Source organism: Bubalus kerabau, chromosome 5 (assembly GCF_029407905.1).
Source record: "Bubalus kerabau isolate K-KA32 ecotype Philippines breed swamp buffalo chromosome 5, PCC_UOA_SB_1v2, whole genome shotgun sequence".
Taxonomy (NCBI): Eukaryota; Metazoa; Chordata; class Mammalia; order Artiodactyla; family Bovidae; genus Bubalus; species Bubalus kerabau.
In genome coordinates, this window is record NC_073628.1 from 55,023,677 (window position 1) to 55,036,025 (window position 12,349).

At 42.5% G+C, this 12,349-nt stretch overlaps 1 long non-coding RNA gene across 1 annotated transcript in view; it reads left to right on the forward strand.

The window, feature by feature from the left end:
• The first annotated feature begins 8,845 nt into the window (after window positions 1-8,845).
• Window positions 8,846-12,349, forward strand: part of LOC129652749 (uncharacterized) — a 31,987-nt gene continuing 28,483 nt past the window's right edge. The window contains exon 1 of the long non-coding RNA XR_008714722.1: window positions 8,846-9,053. This is a non-coding gene — a long non-coding RNA (uncharacterized LOC129652749). The remainder of the gene's footprint in view (window positions 9,054-12,349) is intronic.

A 12,349-nucleotide genomic window follows, 5' to 3' on the forward strand; every position in this document is an offset into this window, starting at 1 on the left:
TTCCAGCCACACATCCGGGGTCCGTTCCCCTCTCACCTCCGGCTTCCGCCAGCCTCTCCCCCTACCCTACCCCACCCGCCGTCTGTCTTTCGGCTAGCTCTGACGAGCTGATGCACTCTGGAGGGACAGAGGCCGTTCTCCATTATGACTGGCAGATGGATGAAAAGAGGCTTGAAGCCCGTGTGGGGCCGCTGCTGCCATCTGTCTGGTGGGACGGCTGCGCGGATGGCCTTGCCCATTCACTCCTTCACGCACCACTGGGCTCTGGCCTTTTGTTTGGTCGACTGCGGGTGGGGCTGCAGTCCGTGGGCAGCGGAGGGAGGCAGTGGGGGGAGAGAAGCAGCTGCTTTGTGTCTGGAGCAAACTTTCAGTGATTCATCAGGGTGATTGACACGAGGAAGCTGCCCAAGCCCCCAGACACCCTAATGACTGACAACCCCAGCCCTCTTCCTTCTTCACACACCCCTTCACCTCCGCTTTGGCCAAGCAGCTCCCTGGGGTTAGAGGGGGTGGCCCCGGCTCCTTTGCAGGGATGAGGAGCAGGAAAAGCTGCCCTGGTCTTTTCTGTCTCTCTGCCTACCCTCTCTTCCTATTCGTTTCCCAGGTTGAGGTGGGGCCGCCCTTACAGAATTTTTCTTTCTGTTTGGTTTCTGTGTGTACAAGGCCTGGCAGCTGGAGCAGCCAGAGCATGAGGAAAGACCCATTAGCCACCCAGCAGCTGAGCAGGAAAAAAAAAACGGGGAAATTGAATAGAAGTGGTGGGGTTGGCAGTCTTTCAGCCCAGCTCCTGGTCTTTGAAAAACACCCCAGGTCAGGGACTGGGATCAGTATGTGGAAGGCTTTAGGGCATTTAATTATTTAAACGTCTCAATAAAAGGAACCAAAATCCTGGGGAAGGGGGGGATAGGCAGATGGTGTGCCCAAGCTGCTGGGAACCTGGGAACCAGGTGCAGGATGGGTGAGGGTGGGGGTAGGAGAGTTTAGGAGGGTTGAACCAGAGGTCAGAGCTCAGGAACTAAGAGAATAGGGGAGGGGAAGTGAAACAGAGATTGCCCTCCAGACCCAAGCAGGCCCTGCACATAGCCTTTCCCTACACCAACTGGGGCAGGTCTCTCTCCTTTCTGCACTCCTGCCCACCACGCCTCAACTTCAAAATTCATATCAGCCTTAAGAGGTATATATTTTGGAAACACACAATGAAACTGTGAAGTGAAGGGGATTACCCCTTCTCTATTAGGTTAGTGCAAAAGTAATTGCAGTTTTGACAATTGAAATTTGCCGTCTGATATTGGAATACATTCTTTTTTTTCTATTTTATTTTTTAATTAATTTATTTTTTAATTGAAGGATAATTGCTTTACAGAATTTTGTTGTCTTCTGTCAAACGTCAACGTGAATCGGCCATAGATATTTCCTCCCTCTTGAACCTCCCTCCCATCTCCCTCCCCACCCCTCCCCTCTAGGTTGGTACAGAGCCCCTGTTTGAGTTTCCTGAGACACACAGCAAATTCCCATTGGCTATCTATTTTACATATGGTAACATAAGTTTCCATGTTACTCTCTCCATACAGCTCACCCTCTCCTCCCCTCTGCCCATGTCCATAAGTCTGTTCTCCATGTCTGTTTCTCCATTGCTGCCCTGCAAATAAATTCTTTGGTACCATCTTTCTAGATTCCATATATATACACATTATTATATGATATTTATCTTGCTCTTTCTGACTTACTTCACTCTGTATAACAGGCTCTCGTGGTGAAATTTTTTATTCTAGTTCTGTGGAAAATGCCATTTGTAATTTGACAGGGATCACATTGAATCTGTGGATTACATTTGGTAGTACAGTCATTTTCATAAGATTGATTCTTCCTACCCAGGAACATGAAATATCTCTCCATCTGTTTACACTTCTCCATCTGTATACACTTCATTAGAACTCAAATGCATTCCTTTTTTATGGCTGAGTAATATTCCATTGTTTATATGTACCACAACTTCTTTATCCATTCATCTGTCGATAGACAGCTAGGTTGCTTCCATGTTCTAGCTATTGTAAATAGTGCTGCAATGAACAATGGGATACATGTGTCTTTTTCAATTTTGGTTTCCTCAGGGTATATGCCCAGGAGTGGGATTGCTGGGTCATGTGGTGGTTTTATTCCTAGTTTTTTAAGAAATCTCCAAACCATCTTCCTTAGTGGCTGTATCAATTTACATTGCCACCAACAGTGCAAGAGCATTCCCTTGTTCTCCACACCCTCTAGCATTTATTGTTTGTAAACTTTTGGTTAATGGCCATCCTGACCAGTGTTAGGTGATATCTCACTGCAGTTTTGATTTGCGTTTTTCTAATAATGAACGATGTTGAGCATCTTTTCATGTGTTTGTTGGCCATCTGTATGTCTTTGGAGAAATGTCTGTGTAGGTCGTTTTCCCACTTTTTGATTAGGTTGTTTGTTTTTCTGGTATTGAGTTTCATGAGCTACATGTATATTTTGGAAATTAATCCTTTGTCAGTTGTTTCATTTGCTATTATTTTCTCCCATTCTGAGGGTTGTCTTTTCACCTTGCTTATAGTTTACTTTGCTGTGCAAAAGCGTTTAATTAGGTCCCACTTGTTTACTTTTGTTTATATTTCCATTACTCTAGGAGGTGAGTCATAGAGGATCTTGCTTTGATTTATTCCATCGAGTGTTCTGCCTATGTTTTCCTTTGAGAGTTTTATAGTTTCTGGTCTTACATTTACGTCTTTAATCCATTTTGAGCTTATCTTTGTGTATGGTGTTAGGAAGTGTTCTAATTTCATTCTTTTACATGTACCTATCCAGTTTTCCTAGCACCACTTATTGAAGAGGCTGTCTTTGCCCCATTATATATTCTTGCCTCCTTTGTCAAAGATAAGGTACCCATAGGTGCATGGGTTTATTTCTGGATTTTCTATCTTGTTCCATTGATCTATATTTCTGTTTTTGTGCCAGTACCATGTTGTCTCAACTGTAGCTTTGTAGTATAATCTGGAGTCAAGAAGGTTGATTCCTCCAGCTCCATTCTTCTTTCTCAGTACTGCTTTGGCTATTCAGATCTTACTTTTTTCTTCTAGTTCTGTGAAAAATGCCATTGGTAATTTGATAGGGATCACATTGAATCTGTAGATTACATTTGATAGTATAGTCATTTTCATAATATTGATTCTTCCTAACCAGGGACATGGAATATCTTTCCATCTGTTTATGTCATCTTTGATTTCTTTCATCAGTGTGTTATAATTTTCTGTGTACAGTTCTTTTGTCTCCTTAGATAAGTTTATTCCTAGATATTTAATTTTTTGTTGCAATGGTGAAAGGGATTGATTCCTTAATTTCTCTTTTTGATTTGTCATTGTTAGTATATAGGAATGCAAGTGATTTCTGTGTACTGATTTTGTATCCTGCAACTTTGCTAAATTCACTGATTAGCTCTCGCAATTTTCTGATACTATCTTTAGGGTTTTCTATGTACCGTAGCATGTCATCTGCAAACAGTGAGAGCTTTACTTCTTTTCTGATCTAGATCCCTTTTATTTCTTTTTCTTCTCTGATTACTGTGTAACTAGGACTTCCAAAACTATGTTGAATAGTAGTGGTGAAATTGGACACCCTTGTCTTGTTCCCGATCTTAGAAGGAATGCTTTCAGTTTTTCACCATTAAGAATAATGTTTGCTTGCTGTGGGCTTATCATATATGGCCTTTACTATGTTGAGGTAGATTCATTCTATGCCCATTTTTTGAAGAGTTTTAATTATAAATGAGTGCTGAATTTTGTCAAAGGCTTTTTCTGCATCTATTGGGATTATCATATGATTTTTATCTTTCAATTTGTTAATATGGTGTATCACATTGATTGATTTGCATATAGTGAGGAATCTTTGCATCCCTGGAATAAACTGTTCATGGTGTATGAGCTTTTCAATGTGTTGTTGAATTCTGTTTGGTAAAATTTTGTTGAGGATTTTTGCACCTATGGTCATCAGTGACACTGGCCTGTAGTTTTCTTTATTTGAGTTGTCTTTGTCTGGTTTTGGTATCAGGCTGATGGTGGCCGCATAGAATGAGTTTGGAAGTGTTTCTTCCTCTGCAATTTTCTAAAGACTTTTAAGACAGGCATTAACTTGTCTCCAAATTTTTGATAGAATTCTCATGTGAACCCATCTGATCCTGGGCTTTTGTTTTTTGATCACAGCTTCAATTTCAGTGCTTATAATTGGGTTGTTCATAATTTCTATTTCTTCCTGGTTCAGTCTTGGAAGATTGAACTTTTCTAACAATCTGTCCATTTCTTCCAATTATCCATTTTATGGTAATATAGTTGTTCATAATAATCTCTTATAATCTTTTGTATTTCTGCATTGTCTGTTGTAACCTCTCCTTTTTCAATTCTAATTTTGTTGATTTGATTCTCTCTCTTTTTTTCTTGATGAGTCTGGCTAAAGGTTTGTCAATTTTGTTTATCTTCTCAAATAACCAGATTTTAGTTTTATTAATCTTTACTATTGTATCTTTCATGTCTTTTTCACTTATTTCTGTTCTTAGCTTTATGATTTGTTTCCTTCTGCTAATTTTGTTTTTTGTTGTTGTTCTTCTTTTTCCAGTTGTTTTAGGTGTAAAGTTAGGTTGTCTATTTGATGTTTTTCTTGTTTCTTGAGGTAGGATTGTATTGCTATAAACTTCCCTCTTAGAACTGCTTTTGCTGTACCCCACAGGTTTTGAGTTGTATTTTCATTGTCATTTGTTTCTAGGAATTATTTGATTCCCCTTTTGATTTCTTCAGTAAGCTGTTCATTATCTAGAAATGTATTGTTTAATCTCCATGTGTTTGTGTTTTTTACAGTTTTTTTTCTTGTAATTGATATCTAGTCTCATAGTGTTGAAGTTGGAAAAGATGCTTGATATAATTTCAATTATCTTAAATTTACTGATATTTGATTTGTTACCCAAGAGGTGGTCTATCCTGGAGAATGTTCCATGTGCATTTGAGAAGAAGATGGATTCTTCTGCATTTGGATGGAATGTCCTGAAGATATCAATGAGATCCATCTCATCTAATGTATCATTTAAGACTTGTGTTTCCTTACTAATTTTCTGGGTTGATGATCTGTCCACTGGTGTTAGTGTGGTATTAGAGTCTCCTACTATTACTGTGTTACTGTCAATTTCTCCTTTTACGTCTGTTAGTGTTTGTCTTATGTATTGAGGTGCTCCTATGTTGGGTGCATAGTTATTTACAACTGCTATTTCTTCCTTTTGGATTGATCCCTTGGTTGTTATGTAGTGTCCTTCTTTATCTCTTGTAATCTTCTTTATTTTAAGGTCTATTTTGTCTGATATGAGGACTGCTACTCCAGCTTTCTTTTGCTTCCCATTTGCATGGAATATATTTTTCCATCCTCTCACTTTCAGTCTATCTGTGTCTTGAGGTCTGAAGTGGGTTTCTTGTAGACAGCATATATATGGGTCTTGTTTTTGTATCCAGTCAGCCAGTCTGTGTCTTTTGGTTGGAGCATTTAATCCATTTACATTTAAAGTAATTATTGATATATATGTTCCTACTGACATTTTTTAAAAATTGTTTGGGGTTTGATTTTGCAGATCTTTTTCTTCTCTTGTATTTCCTGACTATGTAAGTCCCTTTAACAATTGTTGTAAAGCTGGTTTGGTGGTACTGAATTCTCTTAACTTTTGCTTGGTTTCTCCATCAATTTTGAATGAGATCCTTACCAGTTTCAGTAATCCATGTTGTAGATTTTTCCCCTTTCAGTACTTTCAATACATCCTGCCATTCCCTTCTGGCATGCAGAGTTTCTGCTGAAAGATCATCTGTTAAATATATGCGGTTTTCCTTATATGCTACTTGTTGCTTTTCCCTTGCTGCTTTTAATATTCTTTGTGTTTAATCTTATTAGTTTGATTAGTATGTGTCTTGACGTGTTTCTACTTGGGTTTATCCTGTATGGGACTTTTTGTGCCTCTTGGACTTGATTAACTATTTCTTTTTCCATGTTGGGGAAATTTTCAATTATAATCTCTTCAGAAATTTTCACATACCCTTTCTTTCTCTCTTTTTCTGGGATCCCTATAATTTGAATGTTGGTGTGTTTAATATTGTCCCAGAGGTCTCTGAGGCTATCCTCAGTTCCTTTCATTCTTTTTACTTTATTCTGCTTCTCAGCAGTTATTTCCACCATTTTATCTTTCAGCTCACTGATCCGTTCTTCTTCTTTAGATAATCTGCTATTGATTCCTTTTAAAGTATTTTTAATTTCAGTAATTGCATTGTTTGTCTGTGTATGTTTCTTCTTTAATTCTTCTAGGTCTTTGTTAATTGATACTTGCATTTTCTCCATTCTGTTTTAAAGGTTTTTGATCATCTTTACTATCATTAATCTGAATTCTTTTTCAAGTAGTTTGCACATTTCCTCTTCATTTATTTGGGCTTCTGTGCTTCTAGTTTGTTCCTTCATTTGTGCTGTATTTCTCTGCCTTTTCAGTAAAAAAAAAAAAAAAAAGAAACTTATTGTGTTTGAGGTCTCCTTTTCCCAGGCTTCAAGGTTGAATTCTTTCTTCCTTTTGGTTTCTGCCCTCCTAAAGTTGATCCAGTGGTTTGTGTAAGCTTCGTATAGGGAGAGGTTTGTGCTGAGTTTTGTTTTGTTTTGTTTTCCTCTGATGGGCAGGGCTGAGTGAGGTGATAATCCTGTCTGCTGATGACTGGGTTTGTATTTTTGTTGTGTTTGTTGTTTGGAAGAGGCATCCTGCACACAGTGCTACTTTTGGTTGGGTGATGTCAGGCCTTGTATTCAAGTGGTTTCCTTTGTGGGAGTTCTCACTATTTGATACTCCCTCCAGTTAGTTCTCTGGTAGTCTAGGGTCTTGGAGTCAGTGCTCCCACTCCAAAGGCTCAAGGCTTGGTCTCTGGTCAGGAATGAAGATTCCACAAGTGGTTTGTTATGACATTAAGTGAGATTAAAGCAAATACCCAAAAATGAGAAACCAAAGGTGAACCCCAGACAAATGGCAGTTATAAAATCAGGCAAGTAATACTTAAAATAATGGAATATACACATATACACCCATAAACAAAATCAAAACAGTCCAACAAAAATAAAGTACAACAGATTGACCCAGCAAACAAAGGAAACCAAAAATGATATCTACCAGTTAAGAACAAAACTAACTAAAGCACAAACTGGAAGACAAAACTAAAGCAAGGTGCCAAGTGGGGAATAAAGCAATTAAAAAAAAAACTAACTAACAAATATGTTGAGAGGAAAGGAAAGAAAGTAAAGAAAGAATAGATATGCAAAGTTAAATAGAGGTAGATAAAGAAGATTTATATACATTAAAGATTAACTGCAAGGGGGAAAGAACAGTAGGAAAAGCAAACAAAGGAATAAATGTAGAAAAAATAATAGGTTTAAAATTTTTTTAAATTAAAATGTAGAAAGAGAAAAAAAAAGTAGGACAAAAAATAAATAAAAGCAAAACTCCATAGAACTGCAAAAGGCCAATGTATAGGCAGAAGTTTATAACAACAAGAAAATGTGTAATTGGAAAAAAAAAAACCTCAAAACCTTAATGAGATTCCATAGTGCTAATAAAATCAACAACTACAACACAGGAAAATAAAACAGAAAAAGAAAAAAAATCCTAAAGAAACTGCAGAACAAGTCAAAATATATGAATAGTAAATATCTTTCTTGAGTCACTGCTGTCAGGGTCCTTTCCGTCCCTGGAAGTCACAGTCCACCTCGCTCCCTTAGGGTGCCTTCCAACACTGTCTTGGTCTCTGGACCTGCTGTGGGGACAAGTCAGATTCTAATCTGGTGCTACTCCTGTGTTCTTGCCTCCAATGTCCACAGCTATCAGAGCTAGTGCGTTTTCTTTTGTGAGCACTCTCAATATTCTTTTATATATTCCAGACACAGAGTCTGCCTAGTTGATCTGCTACTTGTACAGCTGGTGGGAAGGTTTTGGGTCTTCTTCCTTAGTCATACCGCCCCTGAGTTTCAATCATGGTTTTATTTCCACCTCTGCATGTGGGTCGTCCACTGGGGTTTAGCACCTGAGGCTGTCCTAGATGGCTTGGGTTTGCCCCTGTGAGGGCCAGGTGTGGACGTGGTACAGCTGCTTGGGTCACAAGGGTTCTGGCATCAGGTACTCAGGGAAGTTGGCAGCTAGGACAGCAGGAAATATAGTGCTCTAGGAGGGTATGGCAACCAGTAGTGGCCAATATGCTCCAGTATTCTTGCCTGGAGAAGCCCACTGACACAGAAGCCTGGCAGGCCACAGTCCAGAGGGTCTAAAGAACTGGACACGACCGCCATGACCCCGTGTGCATAGACAGAAGAATTTTTTTGCTTGTGGCAGCTCTGCCCCTGTAAGCATGTAGATGGTGCAGCTGCTTGGGTCGCGGGGACCCTGGCAGCGCCAAGTATGTAGGGACAAGGACTGCCTCCGCTGCAGGAGTTATGGCCCTATTGGAGTCTTTTTTCGAGCCTTTGGTAGCTGGCAATCAGAAGGCCTCTTTGGCCAGTCTTTCTCCATAGCTCCGCCTATTCAGGCACTTAGAGGGCTCCCTCGCCTGGGGTCCTTCTCTGTTGTTCAGCACATCAGGCACATACAGGGGCCGCCCTGGCTGGGGTCCTACTCTGTAGTTTGGCGCATCAGTCACTTAAAGGAGCACCCTGGGTAGGGTCCTGCTCTGTAGTTCAGTGTGTCAGACGTTTGATGGGCCAGCCTCTCTATTGTTCAGCTGCTGATGCTGGCTGGGGAGAGCGAGGCTATGGTGATGGTTCCACCCCCTACGTGTGACTTAGCAGTATCGCCTTGCTTCCATGGCTTCCCAGCTTTCCTCCACAGGCATTTCCCACCACAGTCTCCTCCCTCACATCCCCTTCATCCATCTCTCCACAACCAACAGCAGCCCTCGCCATGGGACTGCTCAACAATCCCTAAACTCCAGCTCCCAGCTGCTGCACCTTCCAGGGGACCTGCGTCCCTGTCCAGGGTCTCTATGGCTGCGGTAAGGACTGTCTGATTCTCATTCCATTTAGGCTGCCACAGGTCAGCTGTTTCACTCCCAGCCTTAAATGTTTCTACTCTGACTCTGACAATTGCCCCGCTGTGGGGATGGGACTCCTGTTTCAGTTCCCCCACCCTCCAAGGGCAGGTCCAGTCCTACTAACACTCCTGTTTCTCCCCCTGGTTCCTTCATCCTCCTGAGTTTTGCGTGGGTCTATATATTCTTTTCCAGTGGCCATGTTCTCCTGTCTGCTCTCAGCTGTTGTTCTGCAAGAAGAATGTCTGGCTGTTTGTAAGCACACAATAAATGTTATTAAATATTATTGTCATTACCATTACCAGATCAGGAGGCATTCATACAGGCTACACAATGGGAACTGAGTGAAACGGAATTTGATGGTGTTATTTGCCTCTGCCCGTTCTCCCATTTGTAATGAGCTATGGTTGAAGTGTGGTTTTTGCTATTGCTAAAATAGTAGTTTTGTTTGGGTAGCCCCCCTGTCTCACCTGCACCCCCTTCCACCTTCACCAGGACGAGTACACAGCTCCAGGTGTGGGGCTCTGATACCCTCTGGTCCAGACCCTTACTTCGTGGCAGTTTGGGCATTATTGTTAGCAGTAATTTATTGACGGGATGACAAATTCAAATGGCTAGGGGACCTGAGATATAATTCTGCTTCCTGAGGCTCTTCTCACTCTCATTAGCCCCGCCGAGGCCACAAAAGCACGAGGAATGAGGGGGTCCCTTGGTCACCGTGGGGCACAATGTAATGTACCTCAGCCTGTCCTCCCTTCTCGGTGTGGTCAGCCTCAAACGTCGGGGGTGGGCTGCTTTCTGCACCTTCCAGCGACACAGTTTTCCACTCTCAACACGCCGGGGACAACGGTGACGCCTGTCAGCCAGGGACGGCCGCGGACTACCGCGAGGGCTGCGCGGACTCACACATCCCCAGCGAGGGCGAACTGCGACCGGGTACCCGGCGTGAGGGCGCGGGCGTAAGGGCGGGCCGGGCCGGGCGCGGGCGTGAGGGCCGGCAGGTGTCTACCTACCTCCCTCCCGGATGTGGGGCGAGGGAGGAGCCCGCGGCCACTCACCACGTCACTCAGTCCCTACGAGGAGTTGGCTAAGACCTAGACACGCTGCGAAACGCGCTCGCTACTCGGTTTTCCTAGTTTGGCAACAGGACAGGCGCCGCAGCTTCCGCCCACTCTGGGAAGCTCGGCAACAAGCTGCTGATTGGCTGGCCGGGGGTCAGAGCGAACCAATCAAAGCTCTCCCCGACGCTTGCGTTCTGGGAGAGGCGTTAACAGAGCGGGAGAGAGAGGGAAGGGCCGGTGGGGCCGGGGGCTGGCGGGGGCCGGGGGCCGGGCGGGGGCGGGGTGGGGCGGGGCCGGCGAGCGGCCGCTGTGCCCGCCCCCTCCCTTCTACCGCTGCTGCCGGAGCGTCTCGGGTTCTTCAGTCTGAAGGTCTCCCTCATTTCTCAGACGTCCCCCACAGCCTGACGGACGGCAAGGCTGGTGCAGGCTTTTCTGAGTCATTCTGGAGGTTCTGGGTTTATGGAACTTCCTCGGCCGTCTTTCCAAAGCCCCTCTGGATCTGAGCATTTGTTTTCCCACGTTTGTCACTAGGGCCCTTCTGTGTTCTTATCTGTATGTGCGGACGCCTTTCTGTGTCTCACCCACCTTCTAAAACCAAATGACCCATCCGTTTTATTACACAGTACCTTATTGGCAGCAGCCTCCTAGATTTAGTAGAGTATGCATTTCTGAGGCTATACATTGTGAACTCGGTAAGACAGAGCATTTCGAATAACCTTGTTCCCCACCTCAATACACACAAACATACACACAAGTACAGATTCAAAGAATTTAGTACAGTAGCAACAAGATTAAGACTCTAGAGACGGCGACAGCGTGCGATTCCAGATCTGCCTTTTACTGGCTGTGTGACCTTGAGCAGATTCTTAACCTCTCTGAACCTCAGTTTCTACCAATGAAAAATGCTAGTGGTGGTATAGCACCTACTTCCTTGCATTATTATGACAAACGTCTGACATAATGCCTAATAAATTATATTATTTTAGGTATTAATAACGAAGGAAGGAGTGTTCCTTTCCCACGTTTACTGTCAGTCCTCCATTCTTGGTTTAGGTGCTAGAGGTAACACCTAGATTCTAGGAACATGTAAAATTTCTATCATTAAAGCAATTTAAGATTCAGGTTAACACTTAGCACATTCTCATAGCCCCCAGCATTCACATGGATCCTGCTTTTAGCTCATGAATTTTATAAAGGGAGAGACCTATTGGCAAGATAGGATTATTTTTTTCCTCAAGAACTTTATTCAGATTCATCCCTTTCAAAAATTTTAGAACAGCAGCATCTGAAGATTTACAATAATCCCATTTTATAGGATTTAACATTCTCCTTCTTTCATGGACTTCTGAAGTGCCCTTACCTGATCTCTCCATATACTTACATTAACACCAAGATTTGATTGTTTTTCCTAAATCTGTTCTACTGAAGTCCTTTCTTGTCTTCTCAGAAACTCACCTCTTCTGCAGTCTTTGCTTCTCCAAATGCTACACACTGGTCCATAGATTTTCTTCAGTGAACACAAAGGCTGGCAATTCAGTGCTCACGGACCCCTGGTCCTGCCATGGTCATCCTGCCATGTTCCATCACCTGCCGTGCCCTGTTGATGTCAGAAGTGACCTTTGTTGATATGTTGTGTTGTTAAGAACAAAAGCAATCATGTCTGGGACATCTCAGTAATCCCAAATGCTGGCAACAGGGAGGAGGCAAGGTACACAAGGATGCAACACAAAGCATTGGGGTGTAATTCAGTGGGAAGCCGGTAGACCTGGTTTTCGGTGTTGAGTCTGTGCCATTAGGGGCAAGTCAATAAAGTGTTTGGTCTCAACTACCCTATCTGTAAAATGGGTGAGTCAGACCTGTCTCCTTACTTTATAGATATTTTGGGAAAATAGAATATACTGTTGAAGGTACTTGATATTTTTTGGGACAAAAAACGTGTGTGTGTGTGTGTGTAACAGGCTATTAAATCTATTTTATGCCACTATTTCCATTTGGCCCCCCCAAATGTGTTCTAACAGTTGTTATTAAGCCTTATGAACCCTGCTTTGTGCTAACTGTTATGGGCTATATGACACAGTCTCTACCTTTAAAGAATTTTCAATCTAACCAGGTTGCTCAACTAACACATGACATGATGTGGGTACTGACTATGGGATCCCCACCTCTTCTATCTTACAATAAGGGATGATCTGGTGGTGT